The sequence below is a fragment of the Varroa destructor genome, unplaced genomic scaffold (assembly GCF_002443255.2).
Source record: "Varroa destructor unplaced genomic scaffold, Vdes_3.0 BEIS01000005.1, whole genome shotgun sequence".
In the NCBI taxonomy this organism is placed as follows: Eukaryota; Metazoa; Arthropoda; class Arachnida; order Mesostigmata; family Varroidae; genus Varroa; species Varroa destructor.
This window is the reverse complement of record NW_019211458.1, coordinates 32,219,303-32,231,675: the sequence shown is the minus strand read 5'-3', so window position 1 is coordinate 32,231,675 and position 12,373 is coordinate 32,219,303. Positions and strand designations below refer to the sequence as shown.

Below are 12,373 nucleotides of genomic sequence, written 5' to 3'. Positions count from 1 at the left end.
AGTGCCAGGTTCATAGAGCGCGAAAAACAGCCGTATCAGCAACGAAACACTCCGCGAGCATCAGTAAACCCATGGGAACCGTGTTTGGCGGCTCTGCTTTTGCTCCTAACTCAGTAATGGATTCGTAGTCGAGCTTGTACAACTGGAGTAGCTAGATACGCTCAATGATAGTGGTACTTTTTGTCACTGGCGCGGCCACACGAGGTGCAGCAAATGTGACAGTTGCGGAGGCAGGCGCTGCAGGCAAACCTGGTCTCGCAAAACGAGCAGGCAATGGGCCCGCAGCGGAAAGTCCTGCGATGTACGAGCGTGAAGGGGCAGCTGCGTACGTTGGAACTTATCAAAGCGGCATCGACGCAAGCGGCAGTGACGATTGTGGCCTATGAAAGCAGAGAAAAAAGGCAGTGGTAAAAAGAATAACTGGTAAGTTGTAGTTAGCGATGAGAGTGAAGTTAACAAGGTGCTGTTACTCACTGATCCATTCAAAGGGAAAACGCGATAATTGATGCTCTATTCATCTCAATTTGGATACTCTACTCGAAAACTGCAGTTTGTTGCGATCACATAGAACCTGGTGCTGGTATTCGATTGACTCGAACCTTTTAAACAGTTCAAATAAAGCCGACCATAACAATATGATCTATGAGAACGTGATAAGACAAACACGGCAGTCAGTTTCACCGAGAAAGCGACTTTGCGGAAACATTGCTTCCAAGTAGGTTCCATTCCTTCTTCCTTCCACAATCACGAGTTGTATAGTCCGGTATCGTTGTGAGGTCCCATATCGGACAGCCTTTAGCGGTTCGCGATCTATAGTTTGCGTCGCTCTTCGGTCTCCTCGCCGGGATCTTTGCTTCTTGCCCTAAGCACTTCTGACGTTTTTTGGCGATTCAATGATGACAGCAACCTGATTACTACAGGCAACAAATAAGCGTATTCCGTTGAAGGCAAATAAAAATCTCGAATTTTTTTCTGAAGGCTGAAAGTTCCAACGCGCGTTGAGCATGAAGCTCACTTTAATTTACGCAACGTAAATATATATGCTTAGAAAAGCATGTGAGCTGTAGGGTAGAATATAACATGTTGATGTAAAAAAAATAGTTGGAAGGGTAAGGGAAACATATTTTGCGATATCTACCAACGGAGATTATAAACGAGACAAAAAGCTACAGATAAATAATACGCTGACTACTATATAGGCCTTAAATGCACCTGGTTACTATTCATTTTATGTAAGAGTCGCCTGAAACTAGAACTCTTGGCTCTGGCTTGATCCATACAAGAACGTTGACGTAATTTAACCTCGCGAATCTGTACGTCCGTTGCGAACTTGTCACGAAACGGTTGAGCTCCTCAGAATTAGCCATGAAAAGTCTCACGCAAAACTTTATTCACCTTTCTTAAATAGTGACCTACAATGGTACCGGATTATATACAGTTGATAACAGTGTCTTCAAAAAAGTTCCACTCAGCTAGCTAAGTAAAGGTCCATAGAAAACTCTATAAAAAGGGCCCTTACGACTCGTTGCGGAAGCCTATGAGGTGGATGTTGTCACACATGCTAACGACTCTCTGCCTAACCTTAATAACTCTCACGAACTATCATACTATAACATACGTGGCGTTTTACCACTCCGGACCATTAAAATATTCATGAATCGTTTTATTTTTATATAGCTCTCACTCTGCTTCCCTTCTCGTTGACTCCTTTTAGTCAAAACGTACATTATGCATTTTCCCGTAGATAGCATCAACGTCTCGCCGAAAGAAACCAGCCGCCGTTTTCAGTTGTCTGACATCGCCTCAATGCAATATCGTCTAATGTCCATTGCTCGTATGTTACGTGTATATGTGCGTCTAGAAAGAAATGCAGCTAGTATGTTAAAATGTAATTTTCTTTCTTCCTTTTGACAAGTTGCTAGAAAAAGAGTAGGTGAGATTTGGGTATCCCCGATATCGAAAGGTGGGGTTACGCCGCCGACAATAGCGTCGATGCTGTGAAGAGTAACGGAATCTACTCAGGAGTGGTCAGCGTAACGAGTCAATGCGGATTAGGACGCCACCCCTTGGCTTCGCAACTTTCTCTCGAAAAGGAGACGGGTCTATGATGCAATAATGGACTGGGCCAATGGCGTGCAATTGGTTCCATTATTGCTACGTGCAGTTCTGGACAAACATATCGCTAAAGTGAAAACACTATCACCCATCAGAGCCACCGTTCTGGATCCACGCTTCGGACAGACCCCGTTGCTATTAAACACAAAAGGGGGGTCACGTTATGTCTGCTTATCTAAGAACTTTATCGATGTTATCGCATCTAAAAGGAGTGTTTTCGCTGGGAAGAACGCGCTGTTCGTTCAGATTACCAGATAGAAGTCGGATGACTCGTAATTTATCGGGTAACTTATCGTAACTTTTAGCGAAATTATAAGGCACAGGTTCTGTGACTTTGATTGATATCAATAGCAAATATGAATAGAACGCTTCGGTATCTCTGTTTTACTCGAGGTCTATTCAGATCCGCTTTTAAATCTTAGCTTCGTTGCTTTTTTTTCGTTGCAGGCTTTTCATCCAATACGTAAATGTATTGTTTGCTATTAAACCTAGTCCGTACCTCCCCTACATTGATTATCTATCCCACAAAATAGACGTGAATAAATGATCGAATATTAAGTACCAACGAAGGACGATACCAGCTAATGCCGAAGAGGACAAATGAGCTAATGGGAGACAAAAAGATTGCCTAAAACCGCTCTCAATCCGTCCAACTTATTTCTTGAATTGAAGGTATGATTTGAGAAATTAAATAAGGCAATATTTAAAGTTATCTAAATAGCCGTACGTGTCAGCTGCGTGTGGAAATCGATCTGTACTCTGACATCGTAGCATATTCATTTAGCTCGATATATGTGTTTATTCCAAAACAGCTTATGGAGTATCCTAGTATTACATTCATGATTTGACGAAAGTTAAATTCTTTATCTATATTCTGTAGAGTCTTCAATAGTTAAATTACGTCAACGGACAAAGCAGCCCAAGTGAGTCGGTGCAGTGAAAAGCGTTCTCCGGAGTATATGATTGTTTGAGCTCCATCCTTTTATTTTATAGTTATTACCTCTATTAAGATTCTATCGCTGGTGTAAAAATATGTCAGTGAAATAGAAAATGAAGAAAATATGGGGAACGGCAAGAAACTGATTGAAATAAGGATATAAAAATCACCTAATATAAACCACAAACCTAAATAATTATGCAGATCAATACTTCGGCAGTGGTTTCTGTTGAAATCTTAACCGGTTGGCGCTGACAGAGAACCAATTCAATGAGCGAAAGAACCTTCCACAAAATCGTAGCGTAAATATATAGAGCCGTCCGGAAAAAAAAGCGCTGTTTCAATTGAAGTAAGATCATTTGTCTGCGGGAAACAGGACTTTACCATCCTGATCTAACTTGCCCCAACTACGGAGCAATGAAGCAATGCACTCGCGCTTCAGGCCTGCTATAGTCATTTCCAAAATGATTCCGAAGCCAAAAGCTAAAAGGTCTGCCAGACACCCGTGGGTTGGTTAAGAAGATAGCCCTCTTGCGCTTACTTCAGACCAGCATTTCACGAGGGCCCTGGCCGTATAAAACAGCATAAAAGACCAGCCACAGGAGCAGACATATTGCCAAAAGAGTCATAATCTTGCTCTAATGGTTACCACCTTAGTGTCGAATTCCCTAATCTGACTTCTAATCCAAACATACGGCAATTCCAAAGGTGTATGTCTACCGCAATTCATGTACACATATATCTGATAAACAAGCACAAGGGACAGCGTGACGTGAGCGTGAAGTGTTTTAGAGTATCGATTCCTTAGAGCCATCGCATTGGGCTATGGTAGGGCACCAGTCGTCGCAGTTCTAACGGCTAAAGGGCTGACAGTGAGCAGGACATCGATCCTAAGGGGTGAAACGAATGTTTTACTTTGTGGCGCATGACAGTCGTTGGCGATAGCATGAACAAGCCGCTAGTCAGATGGGTAGTCATCTTAACCTTCGGATACTGCTGCGAAGAGCTATCATACAACAGCTACACAATGAGGCCAAGTCTTCAGTATGTGTTAGAATCATCAACGTAAAGGAATGGTTTTTGCCCGGGCACGATACTGTGGCGCGAAATAAATACCAATACTCGGTTCATCAAACTGAGCTTCTCTATCCGGAATTCTTAGTAGGATCCTAGAGCACACTACCTACTGCACAATCATAGCGGCGCGTATGTCATCGGCTCAATGACATTTAATGCATGTATGTCTCTTTCAGGCAAACTAAGCTAGGCCAATACACATATTTCTATATCGATATAATTTTTCCCGAAGTGTATTTCTGATGCACTAAGACAGACGAATATAAATGAAGTAAACAGGACAGCAATTTGGCCATACTCGAGTAACATTTTTAAATTGTCAACACAAAGCCAATCGCAATGGTGTTTTTATGTGTACGTAACTAATAGTTTCAAATTAACTTTTTTTTCTGTTAATAAGTTTGACCGTTATGCACTTGTTTATTAAGTTCGTCTAAAATGATTATCATTACCACATGTAAATAGTATTTTTTATTGCTATTTTTTGACAGGTTTTAGGATTTTTTTCTGACTTACCACAGAAATACTGCCTTTTTTTGAGTTCGTCATTCGCTATTTTTCCTCATATTATATAGACAGATTGACGAATTGGTCACTATTTTACTAACGTTGTACATATTCTGTGTTTACGCTCTATGGTCTGCTATTCAACGGTTCATTGCAACCGGTTCATAAAACCGTTTTTCCAAAAATCTGTCTTCCGCTTATTGTATTTCATGTTAAAATACATACATTTATTAATAGACTAATAACTGTGAACAAATGTCTTTTCATCACTGTGTATGACAGCCCAGGTTCCACAATATAAACTGGGCCTATTTACTCTCAGGTTCACTTAAGCGTTGCATATAATCTGTCGAGCATGCGCTTAGCTAGCCAGCTACTTCAAAATGCTACTGTATTCTATTCAAGCTGTTAGTCAGCCCTTGATTACCTTAAGCCTTAAGGACACCGACTATTAAGCAGGTTTTTTAGGTCCGATACTATACGTTCGAAGTGGTCCACTTCAAACATCCTTTGCAAGTGTTTGCATTTAGATAACAAAGAGTTGGATGGGTCGATCCGTTAATTGTAAATCGGTTTGCGAATGAGTGGGGTAGAGTCGTTCGGGGCAGAGCTGGTACTGGTTACCATTAACCTTCGGCTACAACTAACCGTTAAGGCTATAGCTATTCTACGAACAGCAAACACCAAGGTACCGATCATGGTGGCATTTCAAGTGGCAATTTCCGACCGAAGACAAGCAATTGCGACCGAGTCGTCTCTTGTTTTTATCGTTTCTATTTTAGAAAAAGTTAAATCTGTTGTTAGTTGATAATAACAAGTAAATTTAGTCATTGTTCGGTTGAATGTTTATCACCCGGCAGGGACCCAAAGACATTGTCAAATATAGTTACGAACAGCGTTGTCCTTTTTCTAAAACTGCTTATTAAACCGCAATATTTATAGCGCTTCAATTTTCGAGATTGGAGGAGGCAATTGTGCGGATGACGGTATTATAGTATTTTACCGTATGGACGGTACTTGCATTCCAGTTCTGGAAAGCTAAGCTTTTGATGTTCATTGATGGCTACTATATCTACAGTAACGCCACACAACCTGCCCACTGTAAATAATGAAAAAATACGACATATTATATATAGAAGGTGGGAAACCGTGTAGTTTTCCTAACAAAGAGACTTTCAAAATCAGATACTATGAAAACTTCATCGTTGCACACAGATGGCTTCAGAGTACACGTCTGCTTAGCAGAAACGTGTATACATATGGCTGTGAAGTTGAAATAAGACATCGTATCTTCGCGGTCGCTGTACCACATGTCGTCGTTATGAGCAACGTATAACGTATGCTTGCTTTTGATTACTTACTTGGTGTAACTTGTCGTTTCGACGAAAGCAGCATCGTCAACGCATGCACCCGCGGATAATAATTAGAATTTATTATAGATAACTTTTCATTCCACAATCGTTTGTTGCAGTTGAAAAATTGCGACGGCACATATTATCACTGTACGTCTCGATTTGTCAATAGAAAAAGTAACCCATGAATGAGTCAGTATTTAAACCATTCAAACCCTGGCTGCATATTACGCAGCAAAACTTAATATGGATCTATGGTAATCGAATTTGTCTGATTTGGAAGGAAACGAGTGTTAAACGTTATGTTTTTCAGTCGTTCTAGGAAAAAAAAAAGTATTTTTCCTTTAGCTTTGAAAAACGATAAAGCTATCTGTCTATACGGCCCCACCTGGGGCTCTTATATAAGTTAACGACATGAACGTTTTCGGTAACACTTTTGGGAAATGACTTAGGTGTAGTGAGCTCGGAGGTCACATAATAGAAAAGTTCTCGACGGATTTACTTATATCCGGATATACTGGTATAGCTTTTTCCCTCTAATGGCGCCGATTATTTTAACGATAATGTTAAATAGATCTTCATTAACATATACGTCACCCCTTCCTAATAGAAATGTTTATATAGTAAAAATATTTAGTATTTCATCATGATTTTAGTCTTGATTGACGTTTATGAACGCTGATTCGCCATGTGTAGAGGTTTTTACGATCATTCTAACATATTTTTGGTTATTGCCAATATGATTATCTTTGAATTTACTTTAAATATAATGTTTATAATCTATAATTATAAGGGAATCACGATGTTTTACATTTTAAATCATTTTCACAGATGTTTATATATCGTAATTAATCCACACTTCGTGAAATTGTGAGGAATAACATATACGAATTTTGTTTATAAGTTTTAGCTAAAATTTACATGACGACGACGCTAAAGGCGGACTTTGCGGTTTTGTTAGTTGATGTCAAAAAATACGTTACAATTTGAAACTATGAGGCGCCCCAAACCGGCCATGAAAAATCCCCACGATCCAAATGAATAGGTTCTTCCAATAATAACTTTTTGAGGCATTTCAGAAATGAGACAGTGTTACGCGTGTATATACTTGTACTTTGAATAGTTCGTTAAGAATCGCATACAAGCAGTCTAATTTAACTAAAAACCACGCAATAGCTCTTCATTGGCTATATACATATATATATATATATATATATACATGATCAGAAGTTGGATGACAGGTAACGTTGCGTACTAATACTGATGACTGTTATTTAGAAGGCCGTCCATTCTTCTACTATTACTAGTACTAACCTACGATTTCAAAGATGTGCTTATGACCGTCTATATCTTTTCTGCTTTCGTCTGATTAGAACTACAGATATTTTCGACTGTTTGTCAACATTAAACAAGCAAAACAAATAACAATAGATTCATCATAATCTGTTTTTATGGACAGAGTCTACGTTAAGTGGTGGGGGGTAACTATATCAAAACAAACGAGCTTTTCGAATCATAAAATTTAAGATCATGTTTTGTCAAATTATTTACATTTTTTTTTCTTTGTTACTATCCCTTTGGCCGAAACAGTTTAATTTAGTATTTGGGTACGTATTTCCAAAAACATCCCTCTGCATTGCGAGAATGGAGTTCTTAAATAAATTGCTTTCAATGAGACGATCCTACTTTATCTAATGAATACCCGAAATATAAATCGACAATGTACGCGGCTAGATCGCGTCGTATTCCCAAGTGCGATCACTAGTACTTGCTCAGTGCTAGCTACTTGTTTATGATAAATAATAATAATAATAAAATAAAAATAAATAAGGAATAAAGCTGAAAAAACTATCTTTAAAATGTCGAATCACATCCATCGTTTTAGTATATTGTGCAATTCCACCGGCAAATTAATTTAACGCATATTGAGCATCAAATCGACTCGTTCATTGTAAAAATTACCTGCATCTATGTGAGCCTCGTTAATTGTTAGCAATATATAAATAGATTTCCCAATTTTGTTCTAGCTCCATGGGCAGGTTCTGTGCATGTGAGGCAGGTTCTCCGAAGCCATTGATTTGCCCTTGGCGCACAAGATTACCGCAGAGAACACCCTGTCGGAAGCAGTCTAAACAATGACCTGTGGAAGATGACTATCCCCGCTTGCACAATGTGCTTATTAACTACGAGAGGGAAATTTTACCACTGAGACGAGTCGCGTCGTGGTTGAAATTGTAGGGCTATTATATTCGCCTTTAACTAAATTCGGAGGCAGAGTCGATGCAGCTATTTGCCCTAGTTAAAGGTAGAGGCGCTCCACCTTACGCCCACGTGCAGATGGCTAAGGGCGAGGCGTGTCAGGAACGTTGATGATATAGCGGTTGCCATTTTCATGTGAAGCACTAATGTGACACGTTGTTCATTGAAAGATACGAGATAGGTTTCCGTATGCTCAATGCCGTCTTCCGTATGGAGACACTTTGGGTGAATATGCGGACATGAACAAAAGACGGTCCGACGTATCGCGCTACTGTTTAGATCGTTTGATGGCCTAAGGCTTCTTCTAATAGAAGAACAGGAGCTAGGTGCAAAACTAACCATATCGCAAGTGAGGAAAAATGACTCGACAAATGGCTAAAGGTAACTTCTCGCTTAGCTGTGACAAACGATCTAAATTAAAAGATGCGCTGAGAGGCGTGGAATCTGATTGGAAAGAATGAAAAAAAAGCCTTTCCAGCAAAGTCTAATACAAACCTGCTTCAGCTATGGTAACATCACCTTCTTCTACGGACAACATCATGGCATCTTCTAGAAAGCAAGCTATGATGATATAAATACTCCTATATGATTTTCGACACTATTAAATAGTCAAAACGAGTAAGTTGCACCCTTTGAATTATACAATAACCCTTCGAAGAAAGTGTTGCTTCTCGTTTGCAAATTTTCTACACGTGTTGCTTATGAACTGTTACAAAAAATGATTATTTTTTGTTATTTCCTACGCATTCAAATCACATTTGTAAGTGTGCGAACTTAGTAATATATTTATCTTTTAAAATCTAACACGAACCATTATTATGAAGATACGTGTTCACGAACTCAAGGACGAACTAAAACAGTCTTTTAGTAGCCTTAGTATTTTCAAAAAATTAAAAACATGTGCAAATATGGCCCATGTCTGGAGACTACCAAAGTATGCTTTCACTTTAGAACTAGCACTATCTTAGCTCGTGAAAGACCATACGGTACATGCATGCCTCTGAATTTATTGCGGTTCATATTCAGGAAACTCAATTATCCAAACTAGAAAAAGCTCACCTTCAAATTTATTGTACCATAGCTGGAGTACACTTACAACCCTTCGAGAGGGCTGCTCTTCATATTCTTGAATAAGAGCTTATATTCTTCACCTGCGGAAGCAATTTTTCGAGACTCTAAAGCCTTGGTAGTCTCAAGGAAAAACGCAGGCTTTATGAAAAATGTTAGAATCATATTAAAACCTTTGACAACAGCAGTAAGTCGCCCGTATAACGCTACTCTCTATAAACGGTTTTTACTATATTTTTTACTTGTAGTTTATTACGTTACGTTATTATTAATATTCTATACTAGAGATGTCCGGAATTTATATAAGCTAATGTTTACTAAATGGTTACTAAAGTAACTTATTTTTGCTATTTCAGACACGTACAGCTCTAAGTATGTGTCAATGTTGAGCTGAACGATATCTCAACCCCTAACCCATCTCAGAATGTAAGATTTCTCACCGGGATATTACGTAGACGGAATATGTTGCCTTTTAATAACATTCACTTGTGTAACATATCATTATAGAAACACGTTGGTCACTCGAGTTTGATCATGCTTGTTGTTTCGTGGAACTTCATAATAGTTCGAGTAACCGACAGGTTCTATTCATTCGGAAACGTCTGACAAAGAACACTATTTAAGATCATTCATTACTTTCACTATTATAGAAAAAATTGATTTTCCCATATCAGTACAGTCAGAAAATGTGGCTTCAAAAGAAATATAAACAAAAGTTTTTTTCTGATATATATTGCTATTTTAGTACGGTTTTTACTGTATGCCACAAATCGATCTTTCCAACGAAGACAGCATATTGTTGCAATCAATCTTTAATTTTACCGCAATAAACCTTACTCTTACATCTCGATGAGGTTGCCTCATCTGTATTATTGATCGACACACTCTGGCAATACCTGTGAAAGCTCCTCCAGCTTTCTGTATTGAAACTAACGCATAAAATTGTTTCTATTCATCGTTACCGATCGTAGTCAAAAACTTCGTATAAACAGGTCAACAACACAATATTCTAATATCAAAGAGAGTATATAGAAAAATTCGAAACATTTTGTATCATATGAATTATACGAATCTTGTTGAAATTGTTCAAATGTCTTAAGGATGGTATTAGGTCTATTAGGATGGCATGATATCTATCAAAATTTCTTTAGTACTTAGACCACTTACATGTACTATAAAGCTGGTGGAAACCACGTTTCCTGCCGAGTCTATGACAGAATTTACGGCGGCTCATTTCTTTTCGCTCATGCTCCTCATTGCACTCAAGCAAAGAAATCCCTGTTAAGCTCAACGAATTCTTGCCTTCAGTTCTTTAGGCCCGTCTTAAAGGTTTCCTTACCTAGAAGTTCAAGGTGACAACGACAATCCTTTGGCTTGAAGCCCAGAACACGAAATAGGCCAAATTACGTCTTATCTTCATTCCTAACGGAATAGAACACAACAAACAGTTCTTGCGTCCTGCTCCATCCTGTTTGTATTTTATATTACCTCTGGACCATTGATGGACGTCGAAACTAGAGAAAACACATATTGAGGTGTCGCACAACAGTGACGGTACTCAAGACAAATATGTATTTGGCTGAAATAACATTGATCGAATTTATAATCTGAACCTTTGCATTTCTTAGACGTAAGTGTGATCTATTGATTATGAGAAACTAAAATTTATTGGTTCACATCTTACAGATTGTCTGACATTGAACGATAAAAAATGAGAAAGTGAAGTACCTAGTCTTTTTCTATAGTCCAACAGCCAATAGATTACTTGCGTTTGATCATCAGCGGAACACTCGAGAAAATGGTATCCCGTCCCTGAGACACATAGAACGTCTAAAGTCTGGGACGGGAGGTAGGGGGGCGTAGGCGTGGGTACTATAGTAGAAGTTGACAAGCCGGAGCTTTTGAGTCTCCTGAGTGTGAAAAGGAATGGTCAGATAGAACAACCACCAGTCGAAAGAACGGACAGGCCCCTTATCTGGATAGCACTTGGCTATTGGCTTGGATAGACGAAAAATGTTCACGCACCCTTTCTCTTCGGCAAGTCATTTAGTCTTTGCTCATTCTCCATCTCCGTATTCAGCTTTATGAAGTCCTCTATGTTAGGACACCTCTGGTAGATTCTGCAGCGAATTGGCGTTAAGCTTATCAGCGCTACTTACCGGATATCGTCGGTCGGATACCATTTAGAGGGTGGGACGCAGTTTCGTCGTTACGATATGTGTAAAATTTTTTAACGGATCCTTTACAGAGAAAAGATTACGTCGAGGCTGGATCAGTGTGTTTCTTGGCTCAGTTCTTTGCTGAGCTATATTCGCTCCGCAGTCAACGTATATTTATATGTGTTGAGCGTAACTTGTATCTTAACTGCTATGTCATTCGTAAATTACTGGTTTTCTGCTAAGAACAATACAACTGGGCGGACGTAGAAAGGAGAGCAAAATCGATTAGGTCACATGGCCTAGAAAGAAGTTGATACCACCCCTCCATGAATATGTTATGTAACGAGTTACCCTTTATTGCAAAAGTTTATAAGTTTAGTTCTCCTCGAGACGAACAACGACGAGTTGCTAGGGACGTAAGCCACATCTTCCTATCTTACATTATTAAAATTAGCAACGTACAGCTAAAGTGTATTTTTGATGGCGTATATTTTTATTGCAATATGTTTGCTGGCGGATGAATCACTTTTCATTTTACGTTAACTTACTTCCACGTATTAGCTTACAAGAAGGCAAAACTACAACTAAATTTACTATAAACTCAAGCTTCAAGTTGAAGTAGCATCTCCTGCTACGTCAACTGTTAACCAAATTTTTCTAGCTCAACACCTGTCTGTTTCTTATTCGCGCATCAAGGGCCAGGCCAGCTGTGGACGTTCCGTTCTATGTTCCGACTGTACATTAAGCTATGTAGAGCCACAAAATACCGTTTCACAAAATCATTCTGCAAGCGTGTGCGACCTTGGAGATGTTCAGCGTGTTATTATCGTTGCTAACTTAATGTTATCATTTATTATTATTTATTTGTCTCACTGTTACTATAAATATATATATATATA

General features: G+C 38.9%; 1 long non-coding RNA gene across 1 annotated transcript; it reads left to right on the top strand.

The window, feature by feature from the left end:
• The first annotated feature begins 1,777 nt into the window (after positions 1 to 1,777).
• On the top strand, positions 1,778 to 10,598 carry LOC147755575 (uncharacterized). The gene is made up of 3 exons (XR_015329051.1): positions 1,778 to 2,399; positions 2,563 to 2,787; positions 9,672 to 10,598. It is a non-coding gene; the product is annotated as an uncharacterized LOC147755575 (long non-coding RNA).
• Positions 10,599 to 12,373: the final 1,775 nt, after the last annotated feature.